The following is a 23,517-nucleotide window of genomic DNA, read 5'->3' as shown; positions in this document are numbered from 1 at the left end:
GGAATGTGATGCATCCCAACTCCACCAGGACAGAAATTCTTGTACTAGAGATCCTTCTGGTCCTCACCCTATGTATGCCTTCACTTGGCTTTTCCTCTGTATTCTTTGTAATATTCTGTATACTAGACCAGTCAACATAAGCAAATCTTTCCCTGAGTTTTGTGAGCCATTCCAGCAAATGACCTAACCCGAGAAGGGGGTTTGTGGGAACTCTGATGTATATGTGGCCGGTTGGTCAGAAGTACGGGACACCTGGCCTTGTGACTGGCATTTGAAGTGGGGACAATATAACCTAGGGGGTCTGGGCTAAGTCTGGGGAATTACGGTCACATTGAGTTAAATTGTAGGACACCCAGGTAGTGTTCATGAGAACTGGAGAACTGGTTGGTGTGGGAAAAATAGCCCCACATGTTTGGTGTCAGATCGGTAGGAGAAGGAAGGGAGGAAGAAAGGGGGTTAAAAAGAAGGGGGAATGAACCATGAGGTACTATGGACTCTGGGAAACATGAGGGCTTCAGAGGGGAGGGGGTTGGGGGACTGGGATAGGCTGGTGATGGGTAGTAAGGAAGGCACGTATTGCATGGTGCACTGGGTGTTATACGCAACTAATGAATCATGCAACTTTGCATCAAAAACTAGGGATGTACTGTATGGTGACTAACATAATATAATAAAAAATTATTAAAAAAAAAAAGTGCTGTGAGCCTAGAAACCGCTTTCCCTTGTGTGTATGGTAACTCCAGAGTTAGGGGTTGCTGGCCTGGTCCCTTCGCGAGGCAGTCGTGTTCTTCCCCTCGTGGCTAGACAGTAATGACCGGGTGTTACTTTGGCATTACACAAAAGCCAGCTCCCCACTTACAGTTCACTTCACAATTTCAACATTAAGGAGTAATCCTCAATGGAATCAATAATTGCATTAGGCTTGGAAAATAATGATTTTCCAATTCTGTCAACACGTTTATGTTCATAGGCTGGCATTTTCCTGTAAGGCAGAACTTTCTCTCATTAACCGAAATACAGTTTCTGCTGGAAAAGTAGAATCAATGTTAAAGCCTTTCTTTTACATGACTAATTTTCAAAGTAAGGGGTAGGTTTTATGGTCACTCCAAAGAATAACAAGTGAATGTTTTTTTCCTATTGCCTTGGATTTCTCTGCTTTGGTTATCATCCTGGATTTGTGGATTTTTATTGGTTCATGTTGCATGATTTCAAGCAACTGTGTTCATAATGTTTTGATGCTTTAATGCATTTTTAACAACTATTTTGAGGTATAATTGACTTATGGTAAACTACATATATATATATATATATATATATATATATATATATATATATATAGTACAATTTGATGATTTTTGACATATGCCTACATCAATGAAACCATCACCAAATGAAGAAGATGGATACTTCCATCACCCTCAAAAGTTTTACTCTGCCCTTTGTAATTCATCCCTACTCCCACCCTTGTCCCCAGGCAACCACTGATATACTGTCTGTCACTATTTGTTTTCATTTCCAAGAATTTTAAATACGTGGAAGCACACAGTGCCTTCTAGTTTATGTCTGGTTTCTTTCATTCAGCTTAATGATTCTGACATTCATGCAGGCTGTTACGTGTATCAATAGTTTGTTCCCTTTTAAAAATTAAAACAATTTAAGCAGCTTTATCGAGGTGTAATTGACATACAATCAACTACGTGTATTTAGCATGTGCACTTGGGAACGTTTTGATTCATGAAAATAAGCCGTAAAACATCACTATAATCAAGATAATGAAATCATACATTACTCCCCCAAATTCTTTTGTACCCCTTGGGAATCCCTCCCTTCTGCTTTTTTCTCTGTCTCCATCCCTAAGCAACCACTGATCTTGCTCTTTCTGCAGATTCGACTGCACTTTCTAGAACGGGATCATATAGTACGTGGTCTTTTGTTTGATAGTCACCTACGCAGGTGCATGTATCAATAGTTCACTTTTTTTTACGGCTGAGTGGTACTTCACAATCCATCCATCCGCTCACCAGTCAATGAAAGTTTGGTTTGTTTCCATTTTTGAGTTATTATAAAGAAACGTGCTATGAATATTTGAGTACAGTCTATGTGTGAATGTATATTTTCATTTCTTTTGGGTAAATACCTTAAAGTGGAATGGCTAGGTCATATGTAGGTGACTTTTTTTTTTTTTTAAAGTAGATCCCACACCCAGCGTGGAGCCCAGGATGGGGCTCGGACTCACAACCCTGAGATCAAGACCTGAGCTGAGATGAAGAGTCAGATGCTTAACCAACTGAGCCACCCAGGCACCCCTGTCAGTGACTTTTTAAGTAAACTGTCAAAACTGGTTTTTGAAGTGGTCAAACCATTTTACTTTCCCACCAGCCGTGTCTGAGAGTTCCAGTTGTTCCCCAGCCTCACAAACACTTGGTGTGGGCAGTCTTTCCATGTAATTATTCCAGTGGGTGGGCAGTGGTGTCTCACTGCGGTTTGAATTTGCATTTCCTTGATGACTACTGATGTTGAGCATCTTTTCATGTGCTTATTGGCCATTCATGTACCTTCTTTCATGAAGTGTCTATCCAGGCCCTTGGCCCATTTTTGAAATTGGGCTGTCATCTTCTGAGCGTATAAAACACAAAGCATATATAGAGTTATAAACATGAAAGCTATTTGCACGAGGACAGTGGGTTCTGTCTGTAGCTGCTCCTGTCATGACCAGAAAGCTGTTGGTGGTGGTGGAAGGGCACTGTAAATTCATGGGGAAGTGCAGCAAAGATGGTCACATAGCAGGGGAGGAGGGCAGGTGGAAGAGAGGGAAGGATGAGGTTTCGGGCATAACATTCGAACCTCTAAAATGGGACCCATGTGACTGGGAGGGTCATTCCATCTGCAGGCTTCTTCTCACTTTTTGGTTCCAGCCCATGGCTCCGAGTCAAAAATCCTTCAGACTACAGCCGTAAATTACCAGGAAATTTGGCTGCAAACCATAAACACTATAGCTTAATACCATCTCCGAACTGCTAGTTGTGTGAAGTCAAAGCAGCCAGGAGTATGGGCTTCGTGATCTTTGCTCTGCTGCCTCAGAGAGGTTTTGCAGATCACTGGGCAATGACTTTGCCCACAGCGGTGATTAGGATTGGGAGATTCTATACTTTTTGTGCATCTAACAATTTTGAAAGTAAGTCCTGGCCTAGTATACTCCTTCCCTTTGTGATGGGCAGGGCTTTGGTCAGTGTGCCCATTTTACAGTGAAACAAACTGAGGTTCTGCCAAGTTAGGAGTAGTGAGGCCAGGACTCCTTCTCTAGTCCAGAGACCTGGGTGAAGTCATTCCCAGGGCAGTGTCTAGCATCACCTCGTTGTGACCTCCCACATGTTTACCAGGCCTAAAATCATAGATCTGTCCTGTTAATACCAAAAATTCAACTGAGCACATTTTAAAGATGTTGGTTTTATGACACAATTCATGAACCGGGCAGCATCCCAATCTAGCAAGTAGAGGGGCTCCCTGGAGGTGTACAAAGTAGAAAGTTTTTATAGAAGGAGGGCCAGGCAAGAAAGTTACCAGCAAAAGAAAAGGATCATTCCAGGCAAGGCTGCGTTCCCAGAGAGGGAAAAGCAAGCGGCCTCATCATGCAGATTATCTCAGCTTTCTTCAGGGGCTAGAGAGGGAGCCCATGTGGTGCGCTCATTGGCGCTGATGGAAAAGTTCCTAACTGGCTGGTTAAGACTACATTCCCGGGGGAGGTTGACGCTGCCGTTAGATTAGGTATCAAGCTCGGGTTTGGGAACTTGGTTTAAGTGATATCATTTGGAGCCTGTGGTTTTGTTTTTAACAGACCTATCTTCTCTTCTCTCTTTTCCCTGTTGATTTATTGCACAATCAGGCACTGTTCACAAAACAACAAAAAGAGAAACAACTGTGCCTACTAGACTTCGGAAGCAAACAAACTTGTAAGTCCTGTAACCTCCAGGGGCCAGCTTCCTTCCCTGTAAAATCCACAGCCACCAGTCATCGTAGGAGATTCCACGGACCCTCTCCTGGAGCCCCACTCCGAAAGCAGCCAAGAGCTAGCGGCCCGGGCTTGTAATCGTTTCTAACTCAGGCCTGCAAGTGGCCCCTTGAAGTCACGGGGAGCCTCGGTCTTCCCTGACCCAGGCGGGGCCTGGTAGGGCCGGGGTGTGTGGGCAAGTTACAGGTCAGGTGTCCTGCCAGCGTCTGCGAGCCCAGCGGCGCCCTCCGTTCTTGCCGACAGCGCCACCCAGCGGCCAGCCTGGAGAACTAGTATCCTTCTCCAGGCGTCTGTGACGCAGGCTCCGGTGCGGAGCGGATGGGCACAGCCCAGCTTCGATCCCGATCCGGATGCGGATCCGATCCCGATCCGGATGCGGATCCGATCCCGATCTCGATCCCGATCCGATCCCGATCCCGCGGAAACCATCCCAGGCAGGGCGGGGTCTTCTCCCCACGGAGGCTGGATGGCTACACACAGGCTAGTCGGAGCCACCTCCGTGGCTTCTGCTGTTGTGACCGAAGCTTCCCCCCCTTTCCTGTGCACCCGTGCACGGGGCTGTGCAAGGGGGAAGCCCCCCGCGTGGGCCCGCAGCACGTCACAGACTGCGTGGTGCCTGCAGGTTTCCATCTCTTCCTTCCGCTCAGGTCTCCCTGGGAATTCCTCCCTCCTCCCCCACCTTCTCCCGCAACTTCATCCTTAGGATTTGGACTCCCAGGTGTCTGGCGGCTGAATGAGCCAAGCGTGCCGTGGAGAGACTTGGGGTTTAGATGCAGCTGTGCCGCGTCTTCTCGCCATTAAATAGAGTTTCCTTGATTGGCTTGCGTCCTCCTGGCCCTGCCACGGAGCCCCCTGAGCCTGAAGGTTAGAGGACGAGAGACTACGCCTGCAATTCCAGACCCAGGCTGATTCTTCCAGCCTGACTCTCTGCCCCGGCAGATGGGCTCGCGATGGCCACAACCATCCCCATGATTTCCCATCTCCACACCGTTGGTGTTCCATTCCGCAGGCTGGAAGGCAAAGACCCCAGCGCCCTCTGCCTGAAACCGGCACATTCCTACAAGCGCTGCCTGCAGCCAACCGTCGTGTCCAACACCCCCCCCCCCCCCCCCCCCCGTCTCTGCCTCCCAGGACATCCAGGGACAGTGGGCCACCAGGAGTTCCAAGATCAAAAGCTCAGGTTGAGTTGTGGATGCCGTCTGTTAATTATCTTAATGTCTTTTAACCAGAAGGGCAATATAGTTGCTGTTTAACACAAAAAAAGTTTAAAGAAAAGGAATCATCCATTATCCTACATAATTACTATTAATTTAAAACTCATTTTAGGCTTATAAATTTTTTTCTCTGCAAACACATGCATTTTACAGATAGAAGATCATATATTTTAAACATCTTTTAAGGTGCAAAAGCGATGCTTCTGCGGCTAGTTTATTGAGGTGTGAGAAAGTAGAACTCCTACTCACCCTCCAAAGCCCAGCCGATGTCACGCTTCCCTGTAGGACTCCAATTGGCACAGGTAGTAGTAACTGGTCTCTTATCTGGGTGTCGATGACCTACTGAGCATACTTTTATATCAGTACTTACTGTTTTGTATTTGGTTTATGCATCTGACTTCCCCACTTGACTGGAAATCTTTGAGGCTGGGGACCCTTGTGATAGATTTTTGTATTCCTGACTGTTAAGGGGAAATTATTGGGACACTTCTTAAGATGGTAAGGAGGATTCAGTTCAAGTGTATTGCAGTAGGGGTCAGGACTCTGGCAGGAGGGGAGAGTGATGGGGTTACACTCTGAATACAACCAGGACAAGTGGGGATTCACAGCCAAGGAGAGGGGGGGAGTCAGTAGATGGAAAATTAGTAAGAAGAAACGTCAGAGTAGGGGGATTCTTGCTGAACAACGTAACAGGATTCTTACTGAAGGCTTAGACCTCAGGGGTGCCGTGTGAGGCACTTGATCAGATATGCAGGGTGGTCAGATATCAAGGGTGGGGGACTCCTGCCAAACTGACTTAGCAGCATTCGTGCTAAAACTGAGCTAGGCAGTCTGAAGACAGGATGGGGGCCAAGGTCGAGGCCTTGCTGAGAGGGGTCCTCCGAGGAGCCCGATTAAAGTCCGTCAAAGAGAGTGTTTGTCACACTACATATTCATTGAGAGTGTATATATTGAAGGAAGTATCAAGCACATAATTAAAACACACTGCGGTATCTTTTTAGCTGCTACTAAAAAAGTGACATTCATAGTTTCCTCTCTAGGGTTTATCTGTTTGAAAAGAAGGAGTTTGGCACCATGTACCTATCACCCTTGGTGCCAGAAGCCTTCTGGTGAGCAAGGAAGCTTTAGGAAGACAAGGGATCCCCCAGCCTGGCTTCTATTCTGCATCTCGAACCCCCCAAATCCGTTATGTGTTCGACATATATTTATTGAGCACTAACTATGTGACAGATAATGTACAGAGAATATAGTAATAATCAAAACAGATCCTGACCTTTTCTGGGGCTCGTAGTTTCCTGAAGGGAATGAGACAACAAGTTAAATAAGTAAAACAGATGGTTTATCAGAGGGAGGAAAATAAAGTAGGAAAGGGACAGTCCATCCTCAGACCTGGGCAAATGGGACCCCTGCCTTAAGCTCCACACTTTAGAGGCCTGCTCTGGCCCTCTTTCCAGGGGATGAGCTTGCCAGGCCAAGGGGATCTGCCCCTGGGAGCCTGAATCCTCTTTCTAGACCACACCCTGGTTACTTAGGACCTCAAAAGTTCTTGTTCAAATGACACTGAGTCCACGTCTGGGCTTGCATGGATTTGCCCTGGGTCTGTCCTTAAAGAGTGGAATGGAACACAGATGCATGTCCCTCCGTGTCTGAGGGGCACGTATGCATGAAGCTCCTTGCAGTATTGGGTCAAAAGGGGTGGGAGGAGAAAGGGGACAGGTCAGATTTTGGGAACCATCACTTTTGCTCTTGCTTCAGGCTCTACAAATATTCAGGGCAGGCCTGGGTGAAAGGATAGGGACTTTTTCTGGGGTGGGGGGTGTCACTGTAACTTTAAACAGAATGGTCAAGGAAGGCATCATGGAGAAAGTGACATTTTACTAAAGACCAGAGAAAGATGAGGAAAGGAGTGATGTGAATCTCTGTGGAAGAATATTCTGGGCAGAGGAAAAGGTAAGTGCAAAGGCCCTGTGGCAGGAATGCACCTGGCATGTTCAGGAAAAGTAAATGTGGCTGCTCTCCAGGCACTTCAGCCCATGGGGACCTGCCAGATTTGTGTTTGTGCAAAACGTAAAAGAAATAGGTCCTCTGTAAATGTCGTGTTGAATGAATGAATGAATGAATGGGCCAGCCTCCTTGAGGAGCCAGTCGCAACAGCACGCAGATGCACCTTCCTTTCCCGCTCTGTACCAAAGGGCATCTCTTGGCCAGCTCTGATATCCTGATGACTAGGGACTAGTAATTTTCAGGCCAGGACTTTCCCAAACCTGCTGTTCTTAAAAGTTTCTCCCAGTTCCTTTCAGACTCTCTCCTTATCACCTCCACCTTCCTGTTTTCCTCTCCCGGCCAGCACCCTCGATCTCCCGGTGGTGTCCCCATATGCCTGCTTGTCCTCTGAGACACCAGTGTCTCGGATGTGGCTGCAGACACAGAGCTGAGAGGGGGCAGTGGTGGTGGCAGTGTGGAGCCATGCCCCCCTTTCCCCCCTCCCCGGGCTGAGGGGAAAGGGTTAGGGCCTGAGGAAGGAAATACTCAGAAGTTGGAGACTTGACCTGGTCTCAGCCCAGGGGAAGCACGTGCAGGTATTTCCATGATAAGAGGAAAAAAAAAAAAAAGAATCTTATTTTTAGGGACAGGTCCTGAAGATTTGACCCAACATGGAGTCTGGGACTCAGGTTTTCAGCTGGTGGCTTCTGAGCTTTGCTGCTCCTGTGCCCTCAGTCCCAGGAGGTGGATGTGCTCCTTGTCGGGGGAGGAGTTGTGCCCCCCCCAAAGGACATGTAGACGCCACCCCTCCCTTTGCACAGGCTGTTCCTCTGGGCATGCCCTTCCCCCCTCCTTTGTCCAGGCATCACCTACTCATGGAAGACTCTGCTCGGGCCTTCCTCCTCCGGGCAGCCTGTCCTGGCCAATGAGGCTGAGTGCATACTCCCCACCCCCCACTAGAGACCCCAAACTTTTTTGTTTTGTTTCCTTGATCACTCCCGGCCTCAATGAGCTCATTTGCTTCCCTTGGTAGCAGAGGCCATTCTAATTCTACGGCCCCGGAGCCAGCATGGGCCGGACACGTGCAGTAGCTGTTCAGACTGTTGGTTTAGCGAATGAATGGGTAGAAAGCGAACCCCGGATTATGCTCACTGGAAATTTAGGAGATATCTAATGGTGAAGGAGGGTGCCATGAGAGGGCATGCTTGTGGGGTGAAAATGGGGGCAGGACTTGGATTTGGCCAGGATTTTTCATGCAATCTCTAGAGGCCAAGGAGGGTTGTGCCTGCTGCCTGTGTTGGAAGGGAGGAGCCAGGGAGCTGGGGGAGTGCCTGACCCATATTTGTGAAATGCTTTAGATACAAAGAGTTCCAAGTTACCATCTGGGACGAGGTTCAGCCCATTGGGGAGGTAGGCGGGCCAAGGACAGTATGTTCATTACAGATGGAGAAACTGAGGCTCAGAGAGGCAACTTGACTTCCAGGGCTGAGCCCAGTCTTGGGTTTTCCTGGGTTCTGTCTGTGCCTTCTCACCAGCATCTTGCCCCCTTATACAGCCTTCTCCCGGTGACAAATATTGACACAGCTGGTGCAGAGAGGACCCGGGCTGTGCGTCAGCTGGTGCATTCCATAACGGCGTGGGGCTGCTGGGTTTGGACCAGGGGCTCTCCATGGCCTCTTGCAGCTCTGTGGTCAAAGCCTCTGGCCTCTTCAGTTGTAAAAAACACTCTTTCCACATCTGCCCTCGAAGGTCCCTGTTGAAGGGGTCTGTGTGACAGAGCTGGCTGGTGGCTGCCAGGAGGTGAAGCTGAAAAGCGGTGGACTTAGCTCCCATCCCCCACTGCTCTTCTGGCTCCTGGACCCCATTTGTGATAGGTTCTCTGGTTTTATAACTGCCCTCATCTTTCCAGGCTCACCATCACTTGGGGGAGAGATAAAAGATGTTTGTAAAATGGAACACATAAATGAAGTTGACTAACTTGCATGGAGCATTCCATTCAGCATTTTCTCACGTATTTTGAAGTAGATATTGTTATTCTCACTCTGCAGATGAGTCAACTGAGGCATGATTCATAACTATAATTGGGCCCTTATGAAGTGCCCAGTACTTTATTTGAATTATTTATTTAATAATAGTGGCTTCTATTTCTTGAATACTCAGTATGAGCAGATACTGTTCTAAGCTCTGTACATTGGTGAACTCATTTGATCTCCATGAAAACCCTAACAGGAGCCCAGATAGGAAATGGGGGCCAAGAGAGGGTCAACAAATCACCTAAGGCCAGAGCGGTGGAGTAGCAGATCGGGATTCCAACCAGGTAGTCTGACTCATACGGAAAAACCTGGCCCAAGCCACGTGGTTAGTCTCTGGTGGGGCTGGGATTTGAACCCAGGCAGTCAGGCTCTAGTGACATTGGCAGAGTCAGAGCTGGGGTAGACCCTCTCCTCCAAGTGCAGATGAGAAAGCTGCTTTCTCGACATCACGCTCTAAGCTGTGCCAAGCAGTTTACCTGCATGGTCTTGGGAAGCAAGAACGCTGTTTTTGAACCATACCTGGTTTCTACAAGGAGAGGTTTTCCTTTGGTGTCCTCTGGGCCTGCCCTGGCCCACCGCTGGCTGGGATGGGACAGGCAAGTCCATCTCATTTGGGGTTCCATTAACAGACCAACTTGGTGAGTACATTCAGAGCACCATCTCCCTTTTTACTTGTTTATTTTATTTCTCAAAAATGTTCATAATACAAGCAGGAAAGTGGGGTTCTGTTTATTGAGTATGCACTTTGAGACCTCAGCACTTACACAGTACCTACAATCAAGGGCGATATTTTTAAAAACATTTTACATTCAGGATGGGACAGGCTAGAAAGTGGCCTGTGTGGCACTGGAGCTTGGTCCTGGGGGCCTGCTGTTGGGCCGGATGTTAGTCCTGTAATTGCTGAATTATGCAGGGTTCAAGAAATTCCTGAAGAAAATATCAGGAATAATGGGGTGGCCAAGGGACCTCCAGCAGGCTCAGGAAAACAGGTATTTTACCACACATGTTGGAAGTATTTTAGTGTTTCAAGAACTGGTTGGCATGCTGGCTAAATACTAAACTGCATAAGCTCCTTGAGGATATCTATTACCCCAGTTTATAGATTAGGAAACTAAGGTACAGGGAAGTTAAGTAATTGTTCAAGGTCGCTCCACTACTTTGTGATGGAGCCAGGATTCTCATCTGTCTGGCCGACTTGCAAGTATGGGTTTTGGAGCAAAACGTTTTCTAGATGAAGAGGAAGTGTTGCACTAGAACTTCCTGGGGCCATGCCTGTGTCCACACACGAAAGCCTGCCGAGATAATGTTGCCGTAGACAGCCTCTGAGAAGGTCTCCATTAACCCCTGCTTCCCGGTATTCACACCTCTGTAATCCCCTCTCTGTGAGTAACTTGCTTATCACTAACTGAATGTCACTAATTGAAAGATTTTGACTGCTGTCTCGCGAGCTGACTTGTCCTTGCTGGCTTTGGCAAAATAAGTCTGGAAGGCCCACACGGCCAGGAAATGAGGACAGCCTTTAGCCAACAGCCAGTTGGGAACTGAGGCTTTTAGTCCATCATTTCAAAAGGAATTGAATTCTGCTAAAAAACCACATAAATGAGCTTCTCCAGTTGAGCCTTCAGATGAGTCCCTAGCTCTGACTGAGATCTTGATTGCAGCATTCTGAGAGAACTTGAAGCAGAGGACTCAGACAAGCTATTCCTGGATTCCAAACAACAGAAACTGTAAGATAATAAATATATGTTATTTTAAGTCCCTGTGTTATGGGAAAATAGGTAACCAGTATAGATACATATTCAATAACATTAAAAAAAAAACTATGAGAATGATATTAGCCAGATGAGTTAAAGATTAAAATACAACACTTTTAGTTTTAAACATCTTGGTAGAAGTCGCAAAAACTGTCCTTTCAAAGCTGCAAGCAGTTATCTGTCATTATTCCTCTGAGACAGAATGTTATTTGGTTGAGGGAAACCACTAAACCATTAGTTAAAGAAATGTAAAAAAGCTCAAGAGATCAGGACATGATAGGTTAGATTATCTGACCAAAGAGCCTACTGAAAACAAGAAATTATGAAACTAAAAAAAAAAGATCTTAAAAGCATTTAAGTATGGACTTAACAGTACCAAATTAACTGGTCAAAATTGGAGTGTAAGCAAGTGTAAACAAGTATCTAGAGAAGAAAGCAGAATCTAGAAACCACTTTTGCTTTGAGAGCATTTACTGATGCCGGCAAATTTGGATTTTCCTTTGACAGCTTCATGGATTGGATGATAGGGGACAGAAACAAAAGTCCAAGCTCATGTAATTTGGGAAGTCTAACAGAAAATTTCTCCCACAATATGCTGGCATCACAAAGGGCTACATTCCGGGGCGCCTGGGTGGCTCAGTCGTTAAGTGTCTGCCTTCAGCTCAGGGCGTGATCCCGGCATTCTGGGATCGAGCCCTGCATCAGGCTCCTCTGCTAGGAGCCTGCTTCTTCCTCTCCCACTCCCCCTGCTTGTGTTCCCTCTCTCGCTGGCTGTATCTCTCTCTGTCAAATAAATAAATAAATAAATAAATAAATAAATAAATAAATAAATAAAGTCTTTAAAAAAACAAAACAAAAAACAAAAGGCTACATCCCTAGAGTAAGGGTGAACCAGATATACACCTTTCCTACTGAGGATTAGCAATTGCAGTTCTCATTACCTGGCTGGACCGAGGAACCTAAAGCTTTGAACTTGGTTTAAGGAAGCTCTTGAGGTGCACAGCCCCTAGGCACCTCATAGAAACAAGCAAAATCCTCTTTGGAGAAAGGTATCTTTTTTTTTTTTTTAAGATTTTATTTATTTATCTCACAATAAAAGATAACTCACAATAAAAGATAACCAAAAGAAAACAAGCTACCATGAGAAGAACAAGCAGAAAGAACAGACAACAGAAGTAGATCTACAAGTACTTTGATTATTGGAATAAGCAGAAAGAGATCCCCTCTCTGTCTGATTAATTCAAGCATGTCCCCACAAAAAAAATGTAGTTAGTATGCTTAAAGAAATAAAAGAGAAGCTTGAAAATATATGCAGGTAACTCTCCAAAGTGACATAAGAGGTCTTAAAAGAAACCAAATAAAACTTTTAGAAATAAAATGTGCACTAACCAAAACTTTAAAAGTTCAATGGCTGGCTGGCTTAAATAGCAGATGAGACACAACTAAAGAGAGAATTAGTGAATAGGAAATTAGCCAGAAAAATATCTCTTGGATTGCAACACAGAGAGACAAAAACAATAGAAAACAGAGAAGAAAAGAAAAGAGATATAGAAGATAGAATAAAAGAGTCTAACATAGGGGTGCCTGGGTGGTTCAGTCGTTGAGCTCAGGTCATGATCCCATGGTCCTGCGATCAAGCCCCACATTGGCTCACTGTTCAGCAGGGAGCCTTTCTCCCTCTGCTTGCTGCTCTCCCTACTGGGCTCTCTCTCTCTCTGTCTGTCTAATAAGAAAATCTTTTTTTTTTTTAAAGAGTCTAACATGTTTAGTTAGAATCCTAGAGGAGATGGGAGAATAGAATAGAGACTATATTGAGGAATAATAGTTACAAATTTTCCAGAATTGATAAAAGACCTCAATCCACAGATTCAAGGATAATAGTATAAATCCACAGGGGAGTAAAGAAACACTAGCCATATCTTAGTAAAACTGCAGAAAACTAAAGACAAAGAAAAGAATCAAAAGTAGCTGGAGGGGGAATGACAACACCAATAATAATGGAATTTAGAAGGTAATGAAATATTTTCAATGTGCTGAAAGAAAATAACTGTTAGTCTAAAATTCTATATAGTGACAATTTTTTAAAGGAATAAGAGCAAAATAAACAGGTGTCTTTATTTTCAGATAAAAGCAGAGGACTTTTCCAATATTAATAGCCATGTAAAGGAATTATATAGGATGTGCTCCAGGCAGACAGTGAAACAATCCCAGATGGCAAGACTGAGATACAGGAATAGAGATCAAAGAAAATGAGTAAATGTATGGGTAAATTTAAATTTTGTACCAAATATAGTATGAAACAACAACAATAATAATTTGTGGGATTTAAAAAAAACTGGAAAAACTAAAATATATAGCAATAGCATATAAGTTGGAAGGGTAAGTGGAATTAAAGTGCTATAGCTCGTTATATTGTCTGGGAATGGGATAAACATTTATTCAACCTTAGACTCTGATAAGAAGTTAACTTTACATGTGATGATTTCTGGGGTTATTATGATAAAAATAGGGCTTATGACTTCCAAGGTAGTAGAAGGGAAAAAATCATGGTGGAATTAATCAAGTTAAGTGATGGCAAGAAGAGAGAGGAAAAGCCAACGTAGGGCAGCCACGACAAAAGAAAGTCACAAAAATGGTAGACTTAAACTCAAATATGTCAGTACTTACATTAAATATAAATGCGCAAAATGCTCCTGCTAACAGACAAAGATTTAAGACTGTATAAAGTAACTCTATATGTTCCAGAGAAGGAACACTATCCTGCCCACGCTCCCCTAGGGAGTCGAGTCAGGGCCAGCAGCTGGGTGACCTGCTTCCTAGTCCTGTATTCTATCAAGCCTACCCAAACCAATTTGACTGAGCCCATTTATATTGCGCAGCCAAGAGTTTGTCAGGGGCTGTCAGATGTTGCAACATATAGATGAGTACAAGGTTGCTGTATTTACAGCATTTTCTTGAAAAGAAGAGAAATTATGTTTTAGCACAAATTCTAGGATGCAGACTTTTCTAGGGGTTCACGGTGACACCGTATCTACACAGTGGGGGTATGGGGGTAGTGAGAGCTTTGAGGCTGTGTCTGACACAGGGCCTGATGTGTGCCTGAGTGTCCATTCTAGCAGCACTGCAGGAAGGCAGAGGGGAGGGAGGCAGGAGGTGCTTTTCTGAATGGGAATTCATCAATGTATTTCTGTCTGCAGGAGTTATCAGTGTTGCTATTTCAGTGAGTAATGGTGGAGCCTTCACCGGGCTCATGCCAGACACTGGGGGTGGGGGCACAGGGCAGCGATATGGCAGGGGTCCTCTCTTTCGTCAGAAAACATGAGCTCATGCCAAGGTTTCCACAGGTCACCGAGATAGCACTGGCTCTCTGGAGACAGGCGTGACCCTCAGGTCGGCTCCTAGTCATTGAACTAAGTGGGCTCAGATAAGGGCCGGATAATGGTAGCCAAACTCCCACGGCCTCTTCGGGCCTCCCCCAGGGCCCTGAGGCCAGAGAGAGGGCAGGTCAGGGAGGGGCCAGCAGGAGGAACGTGGACTGAGAGTCTGCTCCGAGCACCCTGGAGCCTGCCTGCCAGAGGGGGACCCAGACCTCCTGGGGCTCGTGGCCCACACTGTTGGTCCATGCCCTGGCCTCCAGACCTGAGCTGTTAGGACACACAGATGTCTCATGGGGGGACACTGGCCACCCTTAACTCCTGGAAAAGTATCAAACTGGTAGCACTTCCTTCCCTGGACTCTTTCTGATTTCGTCAGATTTACAGTATCTGTTGGCAAGCTTTAGTGAGTGGGGAAGAAGGAGATGTTTGCGCCCAGGGCCCTGCTATGGATCGGGGATAGCCAGGATTCATCTGCCTGGTGTTCTCAGGAAAAGCCAAGGCTTGCCCGCAGTCCGGTTTCTCAACTTCTGTGCCCTTTGACCCTGAATTGGCCACCTATGACTTAGTGACCTGTGGCCAATAAGACTTCCTGGGACTTCAAACAAGCCACGCCCACTTAGGAAATGAAGTGAAATCTGTGTGTTACCCAGACAGAATGATGGTCGTGGCCCCAGCCCTGCCGATCTCTGGGGCCTGCTACACAGCCACGCAGGGAGGGCAAGAGGCAGATTTAGAGCTGGGGGGGGGGGGGGGCTTCCATTCGGAGATTGTCTTTCGGGGTTGGCTAACACCGGGCATGCGCGCTGCCAGTTCCCATCTATCGCTTGTAGATTATGGAACCTTTTTTTTTTCTGCCCAGAGCAGGCCCCAGGGAACCACCATCAAAGGACCACAGTCGGCATGTGAGATGCCAGGATTTGCTGTCTCTGAAGGGGTCCAGCTCCTGTATTCTACAGAGGGGAGCCCTGAGGCCCAGGGAAGTTGGCACAGCTGCTTAGTTGAGGAGCTGGGACTAGAATGTGGATCCCCTCTTCTCTGCTCATGCCTTTGTCCACACCCCGCTTTTATGAGCCTTCCATCTAGGGAGAGGACTGAAAGCAATCCTCTGAAGTCTCCCTGCTTACGGGATGGCTCTTAAGTTTTGAAAAATAAAGCTCCAGTATCTTGCATGTAGACAAACTGCAGATGAGAGTTAAACTTTCCACAGCAGGAAATCCCAAACCTGTCACTGAGAACAGAAAAACAAAACAAAACAAAACAAAACACGAAAACAACACACCAAACCCTAAACCCCAGGATCCCCCTTGACTGGAACGCTAGTGACATCTACTGGAAAGTGCAGATGTTGCGTGCACCGGCGGTAATCAGTCACCCCTTCATTTCAATACGATTTAATTTATGTAAACATTTTAAACATATGCAGTTCTATATATTATTTATGAATGTACACACATGTAGAGAAAGTATAAAATATGCTTGCAAATGATAAACATAACTTTGAGTTAGTTACCTCTGGGGAGGGTAGGATGGAGTGCAGGATAAAGATTTAACTCTGCCTGTAATGATTATTTTTTTCTCTTAAAGAGATCTGAAACCAATATGGCGAAGTATTAACACCTATTAAATCTTGGAGGTAGGGGGCACCTGGGTGGCTCAGTCGTTAAGCGTCTGCCTTCGGCCCAGGGCGTGATCCCAGAGTCCTGGGATCGAGCCCTGCATCGAGTTTCTCCGCTGGGAGCCTGCTTCTTCCTCTCCCATTCCCCCTGCTTGTGTTCCCTCTCTCAATGGCTGTATCTTTCTCTCTCTGTCAAATAAATAAATAAAATCTTAAAAAAAATAAATCTTGGAGGTAGTAATATTGGAGTCTGGTTTTCTGCACCTATCTCCTTGCTTAAAATAGTTTATAATAAAAGTAACAATGATTATATTTATTATGTATTCATTATAGAGTATATATTATTCTATACATTAGTTATATAGTATAAGTTCTCTGTTCATTATACATTGTGTACTTACATTTATGTAAGGATAATAAAAAATAAGAATGTAAAATTTGGGGTTCAGGTTCTTGTCCCTTATAGCATAAGTTATTCATCCTTGCTGGCTACATCCTTGCTGGCTAACTATCATTAATAGGTTTACTGGAGTTGATGCAAGTAATGAATCGCATCCGAAGACTCACATGTGGGCTGAAGAGGAATGGGGCTCCTCGACAGAGGTGACAGGATGAGGATGACACATCCATTTGCTGGCGTGATACTGGACAGACTCACTTCTTTGCTGTGGTTGAAAAATGGTCTATTCCCCATAAGAAGATGTGTCCTGGGACATTAGAATGTCAATGGCACTGAATCTAGGCGTTGCAAGGAAGATCCCAGGTAGGAGGCTGATAGTTAAAATTGACAATCAATATTATTTCCAGATTAAGGTTAAAGCCTTGGAATGATCACAGACCACAACTGCCCATTAGGCAGTTAACCCGATTGGGACCATAATCCAGAATCTGCCTAACAGAGGCAGCAGGGCTAGAGCAGGGCTCACCCTATTTTGACAGTTTGGGTTTTCCTTCATAATTTTTTACATATCCAGGTACCTGGTATATGGTTATGTACATAATATATTTTTATTTACATAAACTTGCTTTTGGTTACCAGAGATTTGAGGTGATTGGTCTGGGTTGTGTCCTGGGATTTTTAAAAAAATGTCTTCAGTTGATTCTGATATGAGCCAAGGGGGAAAAACCACTTCTTCAAAGCAAGAAAGGGGCAATCCTGGGGTTCTGGGAATGAAGAGGGAATTGAAAACGAGGGTAGTTAGTGTGAGAGCTGATACTGTGGGCTCTGGAGTCTGGGTGGGGTGGATTCTTAGCAGGAAATGGGTCCTTTTGGCTAGAGGCTTGGTTTTACATTCTCATAGGGACATAGGATGAGGCCCTGGGCCTGTAAAGAAGGGAAGTTGGACTTGAGATCCCTGCATTAAGTTGGGGCCCTTGAAACGCCACATGCTCAGTGCAAGGGGGCTAGATAACCCCTTCCCACTGGTGAGGGAGACTTTGTATGCCTGGGGATCTAGGTGGGAAACCCATCTGCCAGGATAACCCAAAACTCCAGCTGAGAAATTCACTTTTTAAAATTGGTTGCAAACAACCCAAATGTCCGTCCATGGATGAATGGATATACAAAATATGGCTTCAATGGAATATTATTTGGCCTTAAGAAGGAATGCAATTCTTTTTATTTATTTTCAAAATTGACAAATAACTGATATAATGTATTTGCTTTAGGTGTACAAGGAATGAAATTCGGGTACGTGCTACAACATGGATGAACCTTGAAGATATGCAAAGTGATATAAGCCAGTCACAAAAGGACTTCACCTACATGAGGTTCCAAGAATAGCCAAATTCATGGAGACATAGTCGAATTCATAGAAAGGTGGTTATCAGGAACTGAGCTAGGAGAGAGTGGGGAGTTAGGGTTCAGGGGGTATAGAGTTTCCGTTTGGGATGGAGAAGTTCTGGAGATGAATGGTGGTGATGGTTGCACAACAAAGTTGAGTGTACTTAATGCCACTAAATGGTACACTTAAAAGTGGTTAAAAATGGTCATTTTTATGTCATGTATATTTTACCATAATAAAAAAATATTGGTCCCGAGTTTATGATGCCCCTGGAGTGTTTGGCAGAATCCAATAAAATACTGCTTGGAGGAATAATCCTCTTCCCAAAGTAGTATGTGGTTCCCACAGGAGAGCATCGAGATGGGGTGGGAGGGGGTATAGACCCACTGAAGATAGGTTCACAGTAATAAATTACAAAACGTAGGAAAATAGCCTATCATGAAAGAGAGTCAGCAGACATGATGGGCAGCAGGATTACTACCCCAAGAGTTGAGACAATGAAGCAATCGGAAAGAAAATAAACAGATATGTTAGAGATGAAGGAACTAGAAGCTGTAAGAACATAACATACTGTTGCCTAGAAGAACAGCAGTCTAGATACGGCTAAAGAGAAAATTAGCAAATGAGAACATAGATCTGCAAAAACAACCACAAATGAAGCCCAGAATAAAAAAGAGATACAGAACATAGTGAGGTTATGAGACCTGAAAGCTGGAACGAGAAGTTTCACGATAAATTCCAAGTTCACGTTGGTGGTTCCTTGTGCTAATCCTTTCGCCCCACCTGACTTAGCGGGGTCTTGGTGGCTAAATGCGCAATGCCAGCGACCCCTCATAACCACATGCCGCACTGTGTCTCTGTTCTGACACCGCTTTTCGCCAGCATTGCAAAAGCCAACTCAGCTTACACAGCAACACAGCTCAGTTCAAAGGTGTTCAAACTTCTGGAAACAGCCCTCAACCAGCGGAGGATAGGAGCGAGCAAATAAATGTCTCAATTCAATTGTCCTTTGTTGGAACAATCCGAGGCATACACTGCAAAGTTCGCCAGAGAATTCTCTCCAGGACTGAGAGTCCTAGTTAGTTACAGTGGTAATCAGCTCCATGTTGCAAACTTTATTGACTTTCCCATTTCACTTTCCATAGCTCACTCCTCATGGGCACTGGGATCTCGCTTCCTGAATAAACGACTTGCACTTAAGTTCTTTGCTCAGGCTCTGTGTCAGGGAATTCAAACTAAGACAAAAGGAGGCAATACAAAGGATGCATCATTTGAAGGGGCAATATTTGAAGGGATAATATCAGAGAACTTTCCAGAATTAATGAAAGACAAGTATAGGTAGACTCAATAAACACAGGATTAAGAACAGTCCATTCCAAGACACACTGTAAAACATCAAAGATAAGGAGAGCCATTTCTAAAGAAACCAGAGAGAAAAGATGGATTAATATACCAACGCATGGCAATTAGACTGAGAGCAGACTTTTCAACAGCTGCAAAAGCCGGAAGACAGTGGACTTAGGTCCTGAAGGAAAATGGCTGGTGACTCAGAATGTTGTACCCAGCCAACTATGATGTGAGGCAACTGCTTTGGACCTGAGGGGCAGAAGTAGGGACGATTTCTTCTTTACTCGTTTTGCTCCGCCTTGGTGCCTCCCTTGCGAGTAGAGGTTCCAGCTTGGGCAAAGATGTTTGGGGAGAGGATCAGTAAAACCTGAGATCTTCAGTCTTCACCCCTGGGTCCGAGGCTCCCTGGCTCCCATCTCCCCAGGTCGTGAGATTTTGGATTACGTTAGCAGTATGGAGTGTGCTTGTTTGAGAGCATTGCCTTTATTTCCCCTTGGGTGGGGGGGGGGGCGAACATCTAAATTGCTGTCTACACACTGAATCCCCCTTTCTCTCCCACTGCCTGGAGAGAGGAGAAGAAAGAATTGCAACCTGCAGGGATATGTGCTCTACATGTCCAGCCTCAGTTTCTTTCTTTCTTTCTTTTTTTTTTTTAAAGATTTTATTTATTTATTTGACAGAGATAGAGACAGCCAGCGAGAGAGGGAACACAAGCAGGGGGAGTGGGAGAGGAAGAAGCAGGCTCATAGCAGAGGAGCCTGATGTGGGGCTCGATCCCAGAACGCCGGGATCACGCCCTGAGCCGAAGGCAGACGCCCAACCGCTGTGCCACCCAGGTGCCCCCAGCCTCAGTTTCTGTATTGATAAAATAAAGGAAAGGAAAAAAAGACTGGCCCACATTGAACCATTTTCGGGCTCTAACTCTAATGGAAAAAACTTTCGGCCACCCTCCCTGGGTTCTCTGCAGTGGTAGCTCCTTTCCAGAACAACACAGGTGAAAATAACCCCTCCTCCACGGCGTCCACTTGGAAGGCCAGGCTGTGGTGGTGACTGAGCTGCGGTCCCCCTGGCTGCTTCCTCCTGCTCCCGCTCCTTCCTCCACCTCACCAGGGGGCTGAGCACCAGGCGGAATCACAGGTTTGCCACAGAAAACAAGATGTTCATTGTCTTTCCTGTTTTTGTTTAGATCATAGGGTCTATGGTGGGTGGATTCTCATGTTGCTAATTTCTTTAAAAAAATTTAAAAGTATTTATCATCACACACATTGTACAGAAATAGCCTTCCATTATAGGAGAATTCTGGTAATGTGCATTAAGCAGGTCATTTCCCCGCCTTTAATTCCAGCTGTATTTAGAAGAACCGCTGTGGTCATGTGGTGTGTTCACCATCTGGGCCTTTCTCTCTTTCTTTCCATTCTCTGTCTCTCAAATATATGGATATATATGAGAATATATGAATATGAATATGGATCTATATGATAAAACATATAGTGAATATACAAATACATATACAAGAATATAGATATAGATATCTATATCTCTCTTTCTAGAAGTATATATTTCTTTTTTTGTACTTTGTGTAGTATAATCCATATAAATTCTGCAACTTGTTATTTTTTTAAACTTACATATTTCGGGGGGCACCTGGGTGGCTCAGTAGGCTAAGCTTTTGCCTTCAGCTCAGGTCATGATCCCAGGATCCTGGGATGGATCCCCACATCGGGCTCCTTGCTCTGTGGGGAGCCTGCTTCTCCCTCTGCCTGCCACTCCCCTTGCTTGTGCTCTCTCGCTCTCTCTCTGTCAAATAAATAAATAAATAAATCTTAAAAAAAATAAACTTACATATTTGGGGGAATCTTTTGGTATGACGATTTTTCTTGTTCTTTCTGATACCTAGCGTCCCAGAGTATTGACATACCAACTGTAATATGTTTAACCACCCTCCCGTCAATTGACATTTATGTTGTTTCTAATTTTTGCTACTACAATCATTCAGCAATGAACATTTCTGTTCATCTCTTTGTGTATATACGCAAGTATTTCTCTTGGGTAGATACGGAAAGCAGATTTACCAGTGACGAGAAGACAAATTGAACTTTTCAACATTTTTACATTTGGAGATTGCTCTCCAAAAGGGCTATATCACTGTACAAGTTACCTAATCACGGTATGAAAATACCCATGTTTTTCAGTCTTTCACCAAAATGGGCCGTTTTCAATCTGTTAAATGTGTTCCCCTGCTGTCATTTTACTCCTTTAGTATCTCCCACCTCTCGGCTCCCTTTGGGGCGTCTCCTTCTCCAGCACATCAAACACAGACGTGCTTCCCAGACTCCTACTTCATACTCAAGTCATAAAATTACACAAACATAATCCATATGGTTAGAAGTCATGGAGGGAAAAACACTCAAAAGACATACACGGGAGTTTGCAAAAACACATGTCTTCACATACAAACGGTCTTCTTTCCAGTCAAGATAAGAATATTGGTGGGAAAAGTGCTGCCGGTCTATCTCACTTCCCGGTGTGGGTGTCCCAGATAAGTGGCCTCCCAGATCTGGACAATAAAACCCAGCCTGACAGCTTCTCCACTGCCCTCCCCTGCCCCTCCTGAGAAGCCTCGGCCTCCGCGGGCTGTGGCTGTGGCCGAGCCCAGGACAGGGATGGGGTGAACAGCTCCGGGCTGATCGGAGGGGTAGACCGTGACAGACCTAGGAAGCAGGGTCAAGCCCATGATCGCGGAGTTGCTGGGGATACGCTGGTGGCTAGAATTGCTGGGGATGGAGGCAGCAAATCAGAGTAATGAGAGCAACCGCAGGGGCCAATGTGATCACTGTGGCCTGGAAGGCAGGACGGCAATGTGGCTCAGCTTGAGGCGGATGTCCGCCAAGTTTGTAAACCTCCTTCCTTCTTTTCTACCCACGGCGCTCTGGGTGGGATGCCCCAATAACAAGGCTTCCCTCTCCTGCCAGTGTCCCCTCCTGCCCTATACCTCTCAGGTCTACACTGTGACATCCTTTTGCCGTAGTTTAGTGAGTGCCAGGTACTCTGCTAGTCCTAGAGCATACCAAAAGCGGTAAGTTCCCATTTCTGCCCTTGAGGAGGGCCCTCATGGTCTGGTGGAGTGTCCCGGATCCCTCTAGGGTTGTAATCCTAGACCCTGTCTCCCCAGTGGGAATTCTAAAATTAGTGTAGCTGTTGTTCCTTGTGTTCCTCTCTGCCGCGCCTAACGTTTATGGTCTTGGTGCTGCTGGGGTAGGCAGCTCGTGGGATCCATTCTGGGTCTCTTCTAGATGTCATGTAAAGGCATGAAGAAGGGCACAAAGGAGACCAGCAGTGACGGGGGGTGGGGAGGCTGCTTCTTCAAGATGGTGGCAGCTCCATACTGGTCGGAGGCCAAAGGAATAGACTGCTCCATGTCCCCATATTCAGGGCTGGGGAGGAGAGGCCTGACAGATCCTCTGAGACTCTGTTCGGGTAGCCGGTGTCTCCTACCAGTGACCTCTGTTGGTCCTCACGACTTGGGAGGGCGGTGGAGCAGGGCTTACAAGGGAGGAAACGGAGCCTACAAAGGTTCAGTGACTCACCCCAGGTTGCAAAGCCGGGAAGGGAAGAACCCAGGTCTCTGGACTTGAGAACTCTGGGCCCGGGCATGGACCGTGTCCATGGGAGCTTGCAAGCTGGTGCTACATGATAGTGCCCCTGGGGTAGAGGAGGCCAGATGCTCTCCAGGGCATTCTTGCGGGGCTCAGGCCCTTTGTGCATCCTTGGGGAGGGGGAGGCAGGGCAAGTCACATTTATGCCCTACTCAGCCCCCAATGTGAGCATCCAGGTGCAATATGGTTAAAAAGAGAGAAAGAAACATTAAGGGTGGGCTTGAGGGCTAACTTGTCCGGAAGGCAGGTTTAGGGTTTGGTTGCATGTATATAGGCCTAATATTTCCAGCACTGGTTGATGAAGCTACTAGAATTTTCCACTGAAACAGTTTGAGTCTTTGGCTCTCCAGTTGTGTTGAGACCCCAGACCCTCAACTTTTTCCCTTTCTTACGGAACATCGATAGCCTAACCACAGTCACAGCCATGTAATTGGGGCCTCGGGCTCCGATGTGAGGGGATGTTACTTGGGACTGTCCTACAGGAGCCTGTCCAGACTGGGGAGATTCAGAAAGGTGGGTCCAAGGTAGAATTCTGTAAAAGATTTGGGGTGAAATATCAAATGCTGGGAAAACCCCATGCAAACAATGGGGCCAACAGCAGGAGTGGAGCCGAAGCGCAGAACTGAGGCAAGGATTTGGAGTTGGATCAAGAAGAGGTTTGGGCTACATGTGAGGTTTGAAATGAGAGGTGAGAGTCAAGGAGAATAGCTGGAATATTTTGGGGTCCTGGTTTTAAAGTATTCTG

The 23,517-nt window shown here is 45.8% G+C and overlaps 1 pseudogene; it reads right to left on the bottom strand.

The window, feature by feature from the left end:
- Positions 1-4,189: 4,189 nt before the first annotated feature.
- LOC148109105 (uncharacterized) lies at positions 4,190-22,783 on the bottom strand (annotated as a pseudogene).
- Positions 22,784-23,517: the final 734 nt, after the last annotated feature.

Source organism: Ursus americanus, chromosome 13 (assembly GCF_024610735.1).
Source record: "Ursus americanus isolate L20-20 chromosome 13, mUrsAme1.1.p, whole genome shotgun sequence".
Taxonomy (NCBI): Eukaryota; Metazoa; Chordata; class Mammalia; order Carnivora; family Ursidae; genus Ursus; species Ursus americanus.
This window is presented reverse-complemented; position numbering and strand designations above follow the sequence as displayed.